Source organism: Anabrus simplex, chromosome 8 (genome assembly GCF_040414725.1).
Source record: "Anabrus simplex isolate iqAnaSimp1 chromosome 8, ASM4041472v1, whole genome shotgun sequence".
Classification (NCBI taxonomy): Eukaryota; Metazoa; Arthropoda; class Insecta; order Orthoptera; family Tettigoniidae; genus Anabrus; species Anabrus simplex.
The window spans coordinates 36,585,349-36,601,770 of NC_090272.1; the positions used below are offsets into that span (position 1 = coordinate 36,585,349).

The 16,422-nt window shown below is 44.4% G+C and overlaps 3 non-coding genes across 3 annotated transcripts; all 3 read left to right on the plus strand.

Moving 5' to 3' along the window:
• Nucleotides 1–7,556: 7,556 nt before the first annotated feature.
• TRNAV-AAC (transfer RNA valine (anticodon AAC)) lies at nucleotides 7,557–7,629 on the plus strand. The gene has a single exon. It is a non-coding gene; the product is annotated as a tRNA-Val (tRNA).
• Nucleotides 7,630–11,648: 4,019 nt separating this feature from the next.
• On the plus strand, nucleotides 11,649–11,720 carry TRNAV-UAC (transfer RNA valine (anticodon UAC)). Its single transcript has one exon. It is a non-coding gene; the product is annotated as a tRNA-Val (tRNA).
• Nucleotides 11,721–12,707: 987 nt separating this feature from the next.
• Nucleotides 12,708–12,780, plus strand: TRNAV-AAC (transfer RNA valine (anticodon AAC)). The gene has a single exon. It is a non-coding gene; the product is annotated as a tRNA-Val (tRNA).
• The last annotated feature ends 3,642 nt before the right edge of the window (nucleotides 12,781–16,422 follow it).

Genomic DNA, 16,422 nt, shown 5'->3' on the forward strand with positions numbered 1-16,422 from the left:
TTTAGCCCCTTTTGACGGCTAAACATTGTTTTGATTCGAACTCTAACAATTTTCTCTGTTGCTGGAAATTTTGATTTTTTCTTTTTCAAAATTGTTCTGTCATCATGCCCGGCCCTCGCGATGTTCTCCATCTCAACTATTTGCGCAGGGAGGAGTTGATCTATGAATTAACTGTTAGAAATTTGCAATCTGGAGGCACGGTTGCAGTAGTCACAAACAAGCTTAGAGAGTCCCTTGATTTGCCCATTTCCATCCCCACTTTGGGAGAGAAAGAAATTGACGACTCTCTTTCCACGATCACCGAGAATACTACTGGGCTAGCATCTGTAGTTAGTTTTTTTGACGAAAATGATCCTTCTCCTAATCAAATTAAGCGTGTGCAAGCCAGGCTATTTCATTTTTCAAATAGGGTTAACGATCTGTTGTCTGTAAAGTTGAATGACGTTCAGAGGAAGGAAGCTAGTACGGTGCTTGAAAATATTTCTGAATTATCCAGTAAGGTCACTCAATTGTTAACTGGGGAAGTTCCTTCCAAAACTGATCTACCCGCTACGGTGAATGTAGGTAGCGAGGAAGAGCCTCCTAAGTGAGAAGTCAATAGGAAAACCGTTGGAGCTCAAACTATCTCTGCCCCATTGGACAACGAGTCTGAACGCCGTACGTCGTTGAATAATGTACGTTCTGAACTAACTTCTTTGCCACTGAAACCTTTACCTACTATGCCACCTGGGTTCAGCAGCTCGCCTCATCCATTAGCTATGTTGCTCAGAGGTATCTCTAAGTTTTCTGTTAATACCACCAGTGACGTTATTTCATTCTTAAGGTTTTTAGTTGAATTTCAAGATCATGCCCTTATTTTTTCTCTTTCTCCGTGTGAAATTTTACAGATAATTTATCCTTATGCAATTGGTATTCTCTCAGATAAAATAGTAAGAGCCATTGCTGAACAGTCATCTATTGAAGATTTTCATGCACATCTGCTTGCAAATTTAATTCCTGCTCGCGCGAGGTCTTCTCTGATTCAGAAGTACTATTATCGAGTACAGAGATTGGATGAAAATCTGGCTGATTTCATACAAGACATTAAATTCTATACTAGGGTATTTGCTCTTCACTTCCCTGAGGATCAGATTGTACAAGCTATTGTGGAAGGCATTTCACCATCCTATAGGTCATATTTGTGTTTCGCGGCGTGTCCGCAAACCTTCTCTGAACTTGAAGCATTGGCCGTCTCAGCGGAAGGAGTTAGATACGCCGATTCCCTGCGTGTAGCGAAAGAACCCCCGCCTTCTTTCAGTAATCCTCGGCCTCCACCTCGCCGACCTATTACACCCCGTAAATGTTATGCTTGCGGGTCGCCTGACCACCTTCGCAATAAGTGTCCATCAATCAAGTCTAGTGGGACAAGGAATGGAGCTGGTTCATCACAAGGCTGTTTTAAATGTGGGGCTTTCTCACATATCGCCAAGAATTGCCCAAATTCAAATAGCACCCCCTCCTGCTCAACTTCTCGTGCAAATTCCACCAATGCCAATAATAAAAAGTTACTAGTGGCTTCGGCTGAGTCGACTAATCCATCTTTCCGAGGCTCAGCCTCTGGTAAACAGATCGAAAATTCAGGGAACGTTCAATCTGCAAATCCATCTTTTGAATGCCCCAAAGAGTGTCTTAGGATTGCGGCGGATACCCCCGCACCGGTCCCCTTTCTCAAAATTGATTTAAATAATGAGCCTATAACAGCCCTATTAGATTCAGGCAGTGTTTGTTCTATTATTTCGGCTGTATGTATGCAAAATTGAAATCTGTTTGTAAACTTCCTGACTATTGTTCCTCTTCGATCCAATATGTTTCGGCTAAATCATCTCCCTTAGAAATTCTAGGTTCTTTACAGGTCAAAATTCGTATTTTTAAATTTACATGGAAAATCAAACTGTTTGTGGCTAAGCACTTGTCTTGCCCCATCATATTGGGAGCTGACTTCATTTCTCACACTGGTCTTGTGCTCGATCTTCAGAGTAAGTCGTGCACATTCAAATTTGCTTCCAATTGTAAAATCCCCTTGTTAAAATGTAATTCTGCATCATGTTCATCTATTTCGCCTACCCAGGATGAGATGTTGTTAGTCCTTAGACATCTACCTGAGGAGCAGGCTGATAGTATTCGCAAGTTGTGTCAGTCGTTTCCAGAGGTGTTCTCTGATACTCTTGGTGTTACTGACCTTATTGAATACAAAATTGAGGTCACGGATTCGATTCCTGTCCGTTTTCCACCTTATAGGCTATCTCCACCTAAAATGAAGGCTCTGAAAGAAATCATCGATCAGATGTTGAAGGATGGTATTATTAGGCCCTCTAAGTCGGCGTATTCTTCGCCTATTTTTCTAGTCCCGAAACTCCAAGGGGGCTTCAGGCCTGTCATCGATTATAGGGCTCTCAATCGGAAGGTGGTGTTACAATCTGTGCCCCTTCCCGACCTTCACTCTTGTTTTTCATGGTTCCGTAAGGCCAAGTTCTTCACCATCTTGGATTTGAATCAGGCCTACAATCAAATTCCCCTAGCGGAAGAGTCTAAACATCTTACAGCGTTTGCCACGGATTGGAATTTGTATGAATACAACCGCGTGCCTTTCGGGCTCCCCACGGGAGCAGCTGTACTCACTAGGCTGCTAGATAGGGTCTTCCCAGACATCAAATTTGAGTACTTGTATCACTACTTGGATGATGTCGTATTTTCGGAGACCTTTGAAGAACATCTAGAATATCTGCGAGAAGTTTTCAATCGCCTTCGTAAGGCTGGGTTAACTGTCAAGTTGTCCAAGGTTGCCTTTGCTAAGCCCTCTATGTCATTCCTAGGGCATATTGTGTCACCTGATGGTGTTGCCGTCGATCATTCTAGAACACAGGCCATCCGTGATTTTAAACCTCCCAAGGACATTAAAGGTATCGCCAGGTTCATTGGTATGGTGAATTTCTTCAGGAAGTTTATTCCTAATTTCGCTAATAGAGCGGCGCCCTTGAACCTTCTTTGTAGGAAAGGCATCAAATTCGAGTGGGGACCTTCTCAACAAGCCGCTTTTGAAGATCTTAAATTAGCTCTCTGTAATGCCCCTGTCCTTGCTATGCCTGATTTCTCAAAGAAATTCATCGTCCAAACCGACGCGTCGTCGTCGGCGGTAGCTGCAGTCCTTCTTCAAGAGACTGAACTAGGGAGGCGACCCATCGCCTATGCATCTAGGACTCTATCGGCTCAAGAAGCCAAGTATTCCATCTATGAGCTCGAAGGTTTGGCAGTCTTATTTGCCTTAGAAAAGTTCCGTCTCTATCTGGAACATGTCAAATTCGACCTGGAGACAGATAATCAAGCCTTAAGCTGGGCCTTAGGTAGGCCGCGTCGTACTGGTCGTATAGCCCGTTGGGCCAACCGTATTTCTGCCTTCCAATTCGATGTCAGGCATATCAGAGGTACCGAAAATGTTGTTGCTGATGGACTCAGCCGTATGTTTTCCAACGACGTTGAGACCCATGAACCGGTCGACAGTTCATCCCCTACTGAGTCCATACTATTTGATGTTAATGCCCTCTTAACAGATGCTCCCATGCTCTTTAGGGATATCGAGAAATACCAACGTGAAGATCCGACGCTGGCTCCTATAATGGAAACCCTTTCTTTTGCGGAACATGTCGTCCCTTATGTTCTGAGGAATGGTGTTTTATGTTGCCCTTCGAGGCATGACAAGATGATGAAGGTTGTCGTTCCAGCTGTTCTTGTACCTATGATCTTCAAGTACTATCATGAGACCCCATTAGGGGGACATCTTGGAATCTTTAAAACACGTGAAAAGATTCGTGAAAGGTTCATCTGGAAAGGTATGGACGGTGAAATCCGTGAACTAGTAAAAGCTTCTAAATCCTGCTTGCTTAGTAAACCCACCATGTCCACCAAGGTAGGCATGTTGTCTTCTCATCAGGCTTCGCGCCCCATGGAACGCCTGTATATTGATTATGTAGGACCCCTCCCCCAGTCTAAGGGAAATGCCAATAAGTTCATCTTTGTATGTGTAGATGGTTTTACAAGATTTTCCTGGTTATTTCCGACTAAGCTGGCTACCGCTCAGTCCACCATTACTTGTCTAAATTCTATCTTTGTTTCTTTTGGTCCGTGTCAATATATTGTATCTGATAATGCTAAGGCATTTAAATCTAATCTATTTCGTAAATTCTGCTTTGACCTGTCCATCTCTCATGTGACTACTTCTGCTTATTACCCTCAACCATCTCTGGCTGAACGGGTTAATCGTAATCTCAGGTCCGCGCTTATTGCCTATCATCATGAAGATCATTCCAGGTGGGACACGTCCCTGCATTGGTTAGCTTTTGCTTTTAATTCGGTGGTTCATGAACCACATAAATTTACTCCAGCGTCTTTGATGTTCAAGTTTGTTCCCAACACGCCGCTCTCTAACCTCTGGTCTCTGAGTGACATTCTACCCGAGACAATAGACCCGGACAATATTAAAGATCTTTGGAAGAAAGCTAAAGCCAATCTTAAAGTGTCTCATGAAAAGGTTAGGGAAAGATATGATCGTGGACGGAGACCCACCAATTTGAAGGTAGGCGACCAAGTGATGGTCAAGAATTTTGTTCCCGCGGGCAAGCTTGCCCCCAGATTTCATGGGCCGTGTGTCATTCTCGATTTCCTTACGCCGGTTACGTTGTTATTAAGCAATCCAGCCACCGAGAGGATATTTAGTGTTCACCTGTCGCAGGTGAAACCTGTATAATTTCTGTGCTAACTTGCCTCATATAATCTTGAAAGGAATATGAAGGTAATATTTTTTTGAGTTTTCACTTTTAAGGCATTCTGCTCCTTCTATAATATTTGTTTTATATGTAAGCATTTTGTAAAACCTTCCCTGAACCGTTAAACTGCCATCCTGTCGTTGCCACGGCCATTACCACACTCCCGTCTCCTGCTCCACAACACACAGTGGCTTATTAATGCCATAAATATCTGCACGCCGCTGGCCCCTCAACCTCTCCACAAAGCCCGTGCCCTCAAAAAATGATGATGGTCCAACAAATTCTGCCGTCGAGCTTTAATGTTTCAGTACCCCCGCAGCCGCGCGGCGCCGTACCGCTACTGGAATAGAGGAAGGGCCCCCTCTTCTCCAGCGAGGTCGACCAGTGTACGGCGAGCCGGAGCCCTCCTCCCGGCCAAGGCTGATGTGCGGCGCACGACCTGCTACTTGCCCGCAGCCTGTATATGTTCGCCGCGGGCGCGGCGTGCTTCAACACCACTACTCCTCTCATAGTGCAGGCGAGCGGTATCTCAGGGTACTTGAGGGGTCCGAGCGGCCTCCTCTGGACACAAGCTGCAGCGGCCGCTCTGGCCATCCAACTTAATCAACCTTGAAAATATTTAATCAGCTATATGGACATTCCAGTTCAACATTACTACCTTTTCTTGGATTTTACTGCAATACCTGGTGGACTTAGAAAATTTTTCCTCAACTTTAAAAACTAAAGATTTCCTTCTGAATTTAACATCTACAAACATAAAGACATTACTTCAGCAGTTACTACGAGAAATTTTGAAACTGGATCAAATCAAATTTCAACAATTTTGATAAATGCTTCTGCAATTAATCTCCATATCAACATCATAACTTGGACCCGGTTTTCAAACAAAAGTTTATGTTCTTATGTGTTACCCCCTTGGAGGAACGTTTGGGGGGGGGGGAGGTCTGTACCGGGCGGTACACCTCCACGCCGCTTATTTAAAATTTGCGCCAATTGAAACTCCTTTGCTGGAGGAAGTCTGAACTTTATCTACGGTATTAATTTTCAAGTTTCTCAGAAGATGTCACTACTTGGAAATTTAGGAGTTTTTGAACTGGGTCATTTTTGATGTATTTTTGTTTTACCTGTAGTAAGAAGTGTGAACTTCCTCTTCTAGAGGACACTACTGAAAAACTACAATGGTGCACCCTAGTGCGAAGTGAAAGAACTGTTTTTGGAGAAATTTTTATTTCACAAATTTGTTTCTTGTTAAATTTCTTTCTGTTATTGTTTAAGTTGGCTGTATGCCCCTTTCTTTCCCCTTGTTTTGAATTTAGCCAATCCTGAATTTCGCGAATTAATTTTCCACCAATAATATGTTTCTTCTTCGTATTGTGTAGGGGTTTTCTTGGAGAACCAATAAAATCCTTGTGGGAGGGGGTTCTCATTCCAAAAACGCCTCGAACTTTCCGCGAGAGTATATAAACTGCTGATTTTCGGGTCTCGGTGCCACTTCAGTACCATCTTTCAGTGTGTAAAGTACATAGCAGGGGGCGGGAAGCGCCTCTTTCTTCGGGCAGCAGTTCAACAACCAGGTAATGGCCATTTAATAACTTCTTTTCTTGCTAGCTCAGCAGTTTAACTCTCGGGGCGGGTCCGAAGCGTTTCCACCATGTAACTTTCCCTAAAATGTAAAGACACTTTGTATTTATTCTATCTTTTAAGCTACATATTGGGACAGAGAATGCTTAACCCTCTCGAGCTTCCACTCATATTGTTTTGAGGTGAACTTATTTCTCACAACCGATTCTTCCTTAATGTAATGTAAATTGTTCTTTTCTAAAGTCCCCTCTGTAGTATGGGATTAGCCCTTGTATTAGTGGCCTAGAGCCAGATTAGGTTTTAAAACAAAATGTATTAGGAGTGCAGATCGCCTCCTCTCAATTTGTTATTTTAGAGGTCATATAATTAACCATTTTCTCACTTAATAGGCCTCAGTAGGTTGGGTATTTTTCCCCTGTGTCTATGTCCTTAGAGGACAACTTGAAGGTGGAGTTTGGTGTGGCCTTTTGATAGGCTTAAAATTTTGAGAGCGGATCGCTTTTTGGAATTTCTTTCTGCGTGCCTCTAGGAGGTCTTACTGTGTAATTTGGAGCAAGTGCTCCTGGGCGTGATTGGGGTCTTCCGCCCCTTTGTTAAACCTTATGTACATGAAAGCTTGGGCTAACTGCTCAAGAATTGTGAGTTCGGGGCTCGAAGCCCAAAGCCTGTAAATACTGTTGTTGCTCTTTTGGTTGCCTTGCTACTCTGTACCTGCCATTCTTGTTATTTCTTGATTTTGAAAAGAGAATATAACCTTGTTAAATTTTACATTAACTTTAATTTCGTCGGTTGAGACCCGTTCACCCCCGCACCTTCTTTCACCTCTACCTACCACAAAAATACGGTAACAACACGACCACAGAGGCGGACGCAAAGCAACTTACTCAAATTAATTGCAAGGATAAGTGAGATTACGAGGAAATAATTCTATGGTGCCTTTCCCTGAATATAAATATTCGCCCGGGTGGAATTTGAACCAGCGACCTACGGATATCTGATACCTTTGCCAAATAAAGTTCACCGCTCTACGAAAAGCTACCAGAGGATCTGCTTCGCGTCCGCTCTCTCCTTGAACTTATCACTCTCAATGATCGTGCAATACGGTGTTCAACTGTATCGCTCACTATGTTCGTCAGGCAAGAATCCAACATTAACTGTGGATGGCGGAGACCGTGCGTTTCCGTGGTGTAGTGGTTATCACATCCGCCTAACACGCGGAAGGTCCCCGGTTCGATCGCGGGCGGAAGCAGCACTTTTCCTCCATGTTATTTTAATAGTGAAAAGATGTAGGCCTATAGGCAATGTCCCACACTGTTAAGTTTACAGGAAGTTGGAATTAAGGAAGGTTTGGGGTACGTGGGCACTTCCTTATTGGAGTCTATACTGGACGCTTCAGTAATTGTCTGCTCGGTATCCCCACCTGTAACCTGGGAGATCCGGGTTTGATAAGCCGCCCGGTAAGAATGAGGATATAATTACTGAATGACCAAACAGAACCAATAAGAGCAACAGATGGGCAATGGCGTGTTACGTATTATACTTCTGCTTGAAGATGATGTCTTCTTCTTTATCTGTTTTTCATTCAGGGTCTGATTTTCCCTCGGACTCGGCGAGGGATCCCACCTCTACCACCTCAAGTGCAGAGTAGTGCAGCTTCAGACTCTGGGTCGGTGATACAACTGGGGAGGATGACAAGGGAATGGGAAGATGGGAAGGTATTAGACGAGGAAGGGGGGCGAAGCGGCCGTGGCCTTAAGTAATGTACTATCCCGGCATTTGCCTGGAGAAGTGGGAAAAAGGAAAAACCACTTTTAGTATGGGTGATGTGGGAATCGAACCCACCTCCACTCAGTTGAGCTACGGAGGCTGAGTAGACCCCGTTCCAGCCCTCGTACCACTTTTCAAGTTTCGAACCCTGGCCACCGGGGTTGGAAGCTAATTGTATTTGTTACGGAGATATCCGTGGTTGTTAGAGGTGAAAGAAGGTGTGGGCTGGAGTAGGTCTCAACTACAAAATTACAGTTAATTTGAAACTATAACAAAGGTTATATTTTCTTTTCAAAATCAACTATTAACAAAGTATAACAGGTACCAAGTAGGAGATCAACAAATTAACAAATTACAGTTTGTTACAAGATTTGGGCTTCGAGCCCCAAGTCTAATCCCTGAGCTCTCAGCTCACAACCGCAATTGCTGAAGGGCAGAAAACCCCAAAGTACGAAGAGCACTTGCTCCTAATTACATGTTAAGAAAAAGGGCAGACCCTCTCTCATTTTACAACCCTATCAAAGGCTACAACAAACTTCATTTCTATCTGCCCTTGAAGTACACAAGGAAACAGGGGTAACTAGTACCCAATATACTGGGCCTCCGCAGGAAGGAAAACGAAACGGGTTAAGTAACTGGCCCAAAATACAAAATGAATGGAGGCGATAATTTTTCACTCCTACACCAAGTTTGTCTAAAACCTATGTGGCGCTAGGCCGGTCATACAGGGGCTAATCCCAAGCTACGGAGGTGACACGCATGAGAAAACGTTACTACATTAAAGAAGAGAAGAACGGTTAAGAAAAATAGTCACCTCCTCTTTAAAAAGTGAAGACGATTTCGAGAGGGTGAAGCACTGTCTATCCCGCTTTACAGATTTGTAATTTATAGAGAGACAGATAAGAATTTACATTTTAAAAAATAGGTTACATACTAAAGTTTTCGAACCCTCCCCGAGGGTTAAACTGCTGAGCTAGCAAGAAATGAAGATGTTAACAGGCCATTACCTTGTAGATGAACTGCTGCTTGAAGAAAGAGGCGCTTCCCGCCCCCTGATACATATTCACACACTGAGAAAGATGTTACTGAAGTGGCCCCGAGACAAAAAATCAGCAGTTTATATATCCTCGTGGAACATTCGAGACCTTTAAGGAATGAGTAGACACACCCTTTCGCATTTATTGGATAGCTGAAAGTTACACATCAACATTGAGAAAGAAAGACACTATTGGTCAGAAATTAATTTCGAAAATTAGTTATTGTTTAAATTCAAAACAGGCGGAACGAAAGAATAACTGTTGCCAACCAACAAACCACAGAACAGATTTTGTAAAAACAAAACTTACGAATGCTAAATTTCTTCAAGAAAGTTCATTCGTTTACACCAGAGTGTGTTATCAGTGTTTTGGTAGAGACATCTGTTAGAGACTGTCCAAACTTCTTGATACGGAGCAAACAAACACAAAACAAAATAGACACAGTTCAGAACACTTCAAAATTACCAAATTTACAGTAGTGACATCTTCCGAGAAACCGTTGAGTTAATACAGTTTGTTAAAGTTCAGGCTTTCTCCTGTAGAGAAATTTCAACTGGCGCAATATTTGAATTGGCGGCGTGGAGGTTTACCGCCCGGTACAATATTACCCACTACCACAGAGGCGGACGCAAAGCAACTTAACCAAATGAATTGCAAGAATAAGAGAGATTACGAAGAAAGAGTTCTATGTTGCGGTTACCCTGAACATGAAATATTCCCCCGGGTGGGACTTGAACCAGCGACCTACGGATATCTGATACCTTTGTCAAATACAGTCCACCGCTCTACCAAGAGCTACCTGACAACCACCTTCGCGTCCGCTCTCTCCTTGAACTTATCACTCTCAATGATCGTGCAATACGGTGTTCAACTGTATCGCTCACTATCTTCCTCAGGCATGAATCCAACAATAACTCTGCACGGCGGTGAACGTGCGTTTCCATGGTGTAGTGGTTACCACATCCGCCTTACACGCGGAAGGTCCCCGGTTTGATCCCGGGCGGAAAAAGTACTTTTTCTCCATGTTTTTAATACTGAAGTGATGTAGGCCTATAGGCAATGTCCCACACAGCTAAGCTTACAGGAACTTGGAATGAAGGAAGGTTTAGGATACGTGGGCACTTCCTTATTGGATATTATACTGGACTCTTCAGCAATTATCGGCTCGGTATCCCCACCTGTAACGTGGGAGACCTGGGTTTGATTCGCCGCCGGGTAGGAATGAGGTTATAATTACAGAATGAACAAACAGAACCAGTATGAGCAACAGAAGGGCAAGGGCGTGTTACGAATTATACTTCTGCTTAAAGATGATGTCTTCTTCTTTATCTGTTTTCCATTCAGGGTCTAACATTCCCTCGGATTCGGCGAGGGATCTCACCTCTAACACCTGAAGCTTCAAACTCTGGGTCGGTGATACAACTATGGAGGATGACAAGGGAATGGGAAGGGCGAAGGGATTAGACCAGGAAGAGGGGGAAGCGGCCGTGGCCTTAAGTAATGCACTATTTGCCTGGAGCATTGGGAAAAAGGAAAAACCAGTTTTAGTATGGCTGAACCCACCTCCACTCAGTTGACCTACGGAGTCTGAGTAGACCCCGTTCCAGCCCTCGTACCACTTTTCAAATTTAGAAACCTGGCCACCGGGGTTGGAAGCTAATCATATTAAAATCTACCACAGAGGCGGACGCAAAGCAACTTACTCAAATTAATTGCAAGAATAAGTGAGATCATCATCATCATCTGTTTACCCTCCAGGTTCGGCTTTTCCCTCGGACTCAGCGAGGGATCCCACCTCTACCGCCTCAAGGGCAGTGCCCTGGAACTGGGGAGTATGACCAGTACCTCGCCCAGGCGGCCTCACCTGCTATGCTGAACAGGGGCCTTGCTGGGTGATGGGATGATTGGAAGGGATAGGCAAGGATGAGGGGAGGAAGCGGCCGTAGCCTTAAGTTAGGTACCATCCCGGCATTCGCCTGGAGGAGAAGTGGGAAACCACGGAAAACCACTTCGAGGATTGCTGAGGTGGGAATCGAACACACCTCTACTCAGTTATCCTCCCGAGGCTGAGTAGACCCCGTTCCAGCCCTCGTACCACTTTTCAAATTTCGTGGCAGAGCCGGGAATCGAACCCGGACCTCCGGGGGTGGCAGCTAATCACGCTAACCACTACACCACAGAGGCGGCCATAATTGAGATGACGAGGAAATAATTCTATGGTGCGTTTCCCTGAATATAAATATTCGCCCAGGTGGAATATGAACCAGCGACCTACGGATATCTGATACCTTTGCCAAATACAGTTCACCGCTCTACCAAGAGCTACCTGACGATCTGCTTCGCGTCCGCTCTCTCCTTGAACTTATCACTCTCAATGATCGTGCAATACGGTGTTCAACTGTATCGCTCACTATCTTCCTCAGGCATGAATCCAACAATAACTCTGCACAGCGGTGAACGTGCGTTGCCGTGGTGTAGTGGTTATCACATCCGCCTTACACGCGGAAGGTCCCCGGTTCGATCCCGGGCGGAAAAAGTACTTTTTCTCCATGTTTTTAATACAGAAGAGATGTAGGCCTATAATCAATGTCCCACACAGCTAAGTTTACAGGAACTTGGAATTAAGAAAGGTTTGGGGTACGTGGGCACTTCCTTATTGGAGTCTATACTGAACTCTTCAGCAATTGCCAGCTCGGTATCCCCACCTGTAACGCGGGTGAACTGGGTTTGATTCGCCGCCGGGAAAGAATGAATTTATAATTACAGAATGACCAAACAGAACCAGTAAGAGCCACAGAAGGGCAAGGGCGTGTTACGAATTATACTTCTGCTTGAAGATGATGTCTTCTTCTTTATCTGTTTACCGTCCAGGGTCTGATTTTCTCTCGGACTCAGCGAATGACCCCACCTCTACTACCTCCAGTGCAGATTCATGAAGCTTCATACTCTGGGTCGGGGGATACAACTGGGGAGGATGACAAGGGATGGAAAGATGGGAAGGGATTAGAAAAGGAAAAGGGGGAAGCGGCCTTGGCCTTAGGTATGGTACTATCCCGGCATTTGCCTGGAGAAGTGGTAAAAACGAAAAACCACTTCGAGGATGGCTGATGTGGGAATCGAGCCCACCTCCACTCAGTTGAGCTACGGAGGCTGAGTAGACCCCGTTCCACCCCTCGTACCACGTTTCAAATTTCGAACCACTACCACAGAGGCGGACGCAAAGCACCTTACTGAAATAAATTGCAAGAATATGTGAGATTACGAGGAAATAATTCTATGGTGCGTTTCCCTGAACTTAAAATATTACCCCGGGTGGGATTTGAACCAGCGACCTACGGATATCTGATACCTTTGCCAAATACAGTTCACCGCTCTACCAAAAGCTACCAGAGGATCTGCTTCGCGTCCGCTCTCTTCTTGAAATTATCACTCTCAATGATCGTGCAATACGGTGTTCAATTGTATCGCTCACTATCTTCGTCAGGCAAGAATCCAACATTATTTGTGCATGCGGAGAACGTACGTTTCCGTGGTGTAGTGGTTATCACATCCGCCTAACACGCGGAAGGTCCCCGGTTCGATCCCGGGCGGAAACAATTCTTTTTCTCCATGTTATTTAATAGTGAAAAGATTTAGGCCTATAGGCAATGTCCCACACAGCTAACCTTGCAGGAACTTGGAATTATTATTATTAGCGTATGATGTGTACATGACAATCAAAATGTACAAATGTAATACAAAATATACAAATATACAAGTTGGTGACAGCAGCAGAACTTCACTTTTATATTTTTATGTCCAAATTTTTTATCCATGTAATCACTTCTGGTGTTACTTCAAAAAAATTCCTCCACGGAGCCAGGAAATGCACGTAGGGGACACTCTTGAACTATGTGCTTGATAGACTGCACTTGAGCACCACAGTCACAGCAGGGAGAATCTACCCATCCCCACGGATGTAAGGCTGCGCTAGTCCTACCGACACAACATCGGATCCTGTTCAGGGTTGAACAAACAGCACGGGGGAGACTAAAGCCAGCCAGTTTCGTGCTGGGGTCGGAGATATCACATAAGCCACTGGGTGATGACATCCTCCACTCTTCTCTCCAGGCATTCCTGGGATTGAACCGAAGACATGAGAGGTCCAAAGCGGTCTTCCTCGCTGGTTTTCTTGATTTCAGCCTACTTGCAGTGTGCTGCTTTATATTCTGATGTATAGGAAGGGCCTCATTCTTCACTATTCTGCACCATAAGCTATTAAGTGCTTGTTGTCTCCTTATATGAGGGGGAGAGATATTGCAATGGACAGGTAACCATTGCACTGGAGTTGCGTACAGCGTGCCGGATACAATACGCATAGCCTGGCGAAGTTGGATATCAATTAGATTGCAGTGAGAGCTATTTAACCATATTCCGGCACAATACTCAGCTGTAGAATACACCATGGCCAAGGCGGTAGTTCGCAAAGTATTGGCGTCAGCTCCCCATGAAGTTCCAGCTAACTTGCTCAGCAGGTTATTCCGAGTCTTAAGTTTGGCGGCTGTTTTTTCTATGTGACTTCGGTATGTCAGTGATCTGTCTAATGTTACACCTAGGTATTTTGGTGTACTATTGTATTTCAAAAGTTGATTCCTGAACCGTATCCTAGGTTGATAAGTAGCCTCTAAGTTGTTGAGATGGAACGCGGCTACTTCCGTCTTCGAAGGACTTAGCTGAAGTCTCCACTTCCTAAAGTATTCATCTATCACCCGTAGATCTTCAGATATTATATCCTCAGCCTCCTTGAAAGTAGATCTCTGTACTGTTAGGTTTATATCGTCGGCATAAATGAATTTCCGAGCTGTAGTTTCTGGAATATCATGGATGTACAAATTGAACAGTATAGGGGCTAGGACTGAACCCTGCGGTAAGCAGTTATTCAATTTGTGAAATCTACTCCTGGAATTTTCAGAGAATACCTGGAATAATCGATTACTCAGTACCTTATCAATGAGAGTAATCACCTTAAGACAAGGTACAATCTTGATGAGCTTCAGGAGGTCTCCAGACAGTATCATAGGCCGCTGTCAGATCAAGGAAGACAGAAACATTTTTAAATTTCTTCTCAAAACCAATCTCCAGATATGATGTTAAGGCAAGGACTTGGTCACTACAGTCTCGCTTGGGGCGGAACCCAGCTTGCTCTATTGGGATCAGGTGTTCAATTGCAGGAGCTATCCTGTTCAGAATTAGCCTTTCCAGTAGTTTATATGTAACACACAATAGCGAAATTGGCCTGTAGATCTGGTTCACTTAAATACTCGGGGTACACGTCCAGTGTGCAGTATATTGCTAAAGAAGGACGCCAGCCAGCGTACAGTTGCGGGGCCACAGTTCTTCAGTAGCTCTGGATATACACCATCAAATCCAGCTGCTTTACCGTTCTGGAGGGACTTCAGGTCATGCCGTACTTCCTCTGGAGGAAATGGTCGAGAGTAGATGGTATGAGGTTCAGCTTCTTGTCTTAACCGCTTGAGCTCAGATCGAATTTTTCTGATGTATTTCTTATCTTTCATGGGCCTGGATGAGGAGACAATGTAGTTAGCAAGGTTCTCTAAGTTTATAGATGATCGTTTTCTTGCTGGCTTGTTTGAAGAGTCCAATTTTCGGATAAGAGACCAAGCTTTGCGGCTTGAGTGAGTAAAGCTGAGCCCTTCAACAGTTTTGTTCCACTTTTCTTTCCTGCCACTGTCCAAGGATGCCAGCAGTTCGGTAGCTTTCTCATGACTGTTGTCTTGTTCGTACTCTTTGTATATACGGCTAGTTTCCTCACTCCACCCAGGCATGTAATCCTTACAGAATCCTCTCGGAATACTTCGCTTAGCAGCAGCTTTGATTAATCCCACGAAACGGACGTAGTTCTCAGGAGATGGTTTTACCCATCGTATGTTAGCATCAGTGTACGAGGAGTACAGTTTCCAGTCAGCTTTCTGAAAATTCCACCGAGCTTTAGGTATTGATCTAATTATTGGGATTTGCAGGCAGATTTTATAGATTATGGGCCTGTGTTGGCTTCGTGGGAAATCGTTCAGTACTTGCCTTTGTGATTGTGAAGATTGGGTCATTAGTCCATGTGACATAAAACACAAGTCAGGAGAATAATCATGATCCCAACGTGCTGAATGGAATGTACCTTTGTCCTTGGCATCATACACCAGTGTCAGGTTATTAATGTCTATCCATTGCAATAGCCTATTGCCATTCTCATCGCTATCCTTATAGCCCCATAATGTATGATGGCTGTTAAAGTCTCCTAGGATAACATTATTTTCGGTGGGTTTTTGTGTGATAGGGTCTGGCTAATTAACCATTGGGGGTTTGTAAACGTTTGTGATAGTAATATTTTGAACCTTGACAGATGCGGTGAAGATATTATGCATGGAGTCTGGTGGCAGAATTTCATACTTGTCAATATTGTTCTTCATATAGATGGCGATGCCATATTTAGGGTGGTGAAGTCCGGTAGTTAGTTTGTACCCAGGTATTTTCCCCCTGGTAATCAACTGATGTTCATCTTCACAATAAGTTTCCTGTAGCACCAGAATATCAACAGAATGATCCAGAAGCATCTTGGATAAGTATTCACTTTTGGCTCTGCTTATACCCTCAATGTTTAGGTGACAGATGGTTAATTGAGGGCCTAGTGTCATGTGTAGGATGCTGCGCCCTGAAAAGGACTAAATCTTTGATTGTCATTGCCGTGAGGTCTCTGAGGAAAGTACGGCGGCATCTAGTCTCTGTTGCTCGCTTAGCACCACGCGGGGGTCACGTGTAGGGCAATGTGAGGTTAAACCTACGGACGTGAGCAACATCAACTTGGAATGAAGGATGGCTTGGGGTACGTGGGCACTCCCTTATTGGAGTCTATACTGGACTCTTCAGCAATTGTCTGCTCCGTATCCCCACCTGCAACGCGGGAGACCCGGGTTTGATTCGCCGCCGGGTAAGAATGAGGTTATCCTTACACAATGACATAACAGAACCAGTAAGAGCCACAGAAGAGCAAGGGCGTGTTACGAATTATACTTCTGATTGCAGATGATGTCTTCTTCTTTATCTGTTTTCCATTCAGGGTCTGATTTTCCCTCGGACTCGGCGAGGTATCCCACCTCTAACACCTCAAGTGCAGAGTAATGCAGCTTCAGACTCTGGGTCGGTGATACAACTGGGGATGATGACAAAAGAATGGGAAGATGGGA